Source organism: Rattus rattus, chromosome 8 (assembly GCF_011064425.1).
Source record: "Rattus rattus isolate New Zealand chromosome 8, Rrattus_CSIRO_v1, whole genome shotgun sequence".
Taxonomy (NCBI): domain Eukaryota; kingdom Metazoa; phylum Chordata; class Mammalia; order Rodentia; family Muridae; genus Rattus; species Rattus rattus.
The window spans coordinates 5394162-5396342 of record NC_046161.1 but is presented as its reverse complement, the minus strand read 5'-3'; the positions used below and the strand labels follow the sequence as shown (position 1 = coordinate 5396342).

General features: G+C 34.6%; 1 pseudogene; it reads left to right on the top strand.

Annotated features, from left to right (window-relative positions):
- Positions 1-629: 629 nt before the first annotated feature.
- Positions 630-736, top strand: LOC116908444 (annotated as a pseudogene).
- The last annotated feature ends 1445 nt before the right edge of the window (positions 737-2181 follow it).

The window sequence follows — 2181 nt, the reverse complement described above, 5'->3', positions numbered from 1 at the left end:
AGTGAAGCACAGAACTCACACAAGGGCCAGAGAAAAATGTCTACTCTCAAAACCAGAAAAGCTTTAAATATATTATCCAGAAATGGTGGGACAATACTTGGTAAACTAATAGGAATGTGCTTAGATTCGAGCAAGGGATAAGAGGATGAGTTGAAAAAAGTTTACATATGCAATTGGCAGGCTTTTGCCCAAATTTAACAAGCCTACATAGGAGTTTCAGATTTAAGAAACTCCGCTTGCTCCAAGCCTCTAAGTCTACTCCTAAGAATTTACTCTAGTCTTTGTCTCCAACAATGTGAAACTACATACTCTCAAGGATACTCATCTACTATTAATTAATTACCTGCATTATTAATAGGCTATACCTTTAATATTAATACACTAAGCATCTTTCCCCACAGACAGAAAACTTCTTTTAAACGATCATGGGCATTCTGGCACGTAGAGTTTCTGTTGCAACTACTTAATTTTTTGGTTGTACCACAAAAATCATCTATAAAGGATATGAAAAAAATAGCTGTGTAACAGTAAAACTTTATTTTAAAAATGAATGATGGCTCAAAGTTTGCAGGTTATAATTTGCAACTCCCTCATTTACCAAGTGGAAGCCTATATATTAGAAAAATTGAAAGACTATACTTTCAGGGATCATTTCTATAGTTCATTACTAGAGAAGTTTCTCTGACTGTGTAGAAAAATTGAGGAAGATCTCAATAACTTCAGAGTTATTTTCTGAATCAGAATAAAAATTTCAAATATAGTTCCATTTGAGCATGAAAATGGATAACCACCACAGTGGATACTCTTTTGAATAAGATACATATACTCATGAACTCATAAATAATGAGTGAATATGTGAATATGTGGTAAGGAAAGGTGAATTTCTATTACAATAGGTCACCAGCAAGAGAAAACGGAAGTAACTAGTGGCTTTAGGAACCTCACTATTTTCCATGTCTTGGCTGTTATGAATGTTACATAGACAAATTAAAAAAATAGCCCAACATGATGGAACAAACTTTTGATTCCAATGCTTGAAAGACAGGTAAAAGGATTGTAAATTTGAGACCAGCCTGAGTTGACATAAAGAACAGGCCTAGTTTGGACTCCAGAGCAAGAATTTGCATCAATCAGTAAATAACAACCAAACAAATAAATAAATGCATAAACATTACAAAGGTAGAAAGAAGAAGAGTCACCATTTGTGACTGTGTTAGTGTCACTTGATTCAGGCAGAATTACTAATGGATGCTAAAACTGGGGGCGGGGGAAGTTGCATGAGGCACAAAGACTCAAAGTGTCATCTCATAAACTCAGTCGCAAGATTCACATCATAGCAGTGTTCCGTTTTTAACCATTTTTGTATATGTGACCTATGTTAACATTATTAACAGACAACCTGATATACTATGTTTTCTGACATACGTTCTGTGATATTTCCATACAGAATGCAAAACCTCAACTTATTGGTAGAAATCAAACAAACTCAACTAAAGAGATTTCTAAAACAATTGACTTGAACCTTTCAAAAGGCCAATGTTACACTGAAGTAAAATGAGAAGCTTCCAGATCAAAGAGACAAGGAAACTAAAGACAATTTATGATCCTGGGTTAGTACTGGACCAAAGGTTAAGGTAGCTGCGAAGGGGATTGTTAGAGCATTTTGCAAAATTGGACTGGATATCTGCAGATAAGATAATGCAGTTTGTTTGTTTTTATAAGTTATATCTGATTATTCTCTCTAAAAATGCATGTTTATTTTTATTTTATGTCTATGTTCTGTCTGTATATATAGATATGTTGTTCATGTAAATTTGGTATCCAACAAGTTCAGAAAAGGGTGTAGGATCTTCCAAAATGGAGTTACTATCATCTGGGAGCCTCCGTGTGGGTGCTGGGAACAGAACCCAGATACCCTGCAAGCACAGCAAGTGCTCTTGATGCAAACCATCAATTTCCCCAGCCAAACACTTACTAGTCTTCTTCTTAGGCAATATTTAAGTTTCAGGGTAAAAGACTAGAAATTATCAGTTTATTATAAAATGGGTTAGGAACATCTAATGTAGTTTTTGTAGAGAGGCAATGCTTTAGTACTTATGGAATACAGCATAGATAATTGGAAAATTTAGATAAACTATGATTTTTTTCCCCCCAGATATTTCTCTCATTGCCTTTGATAGC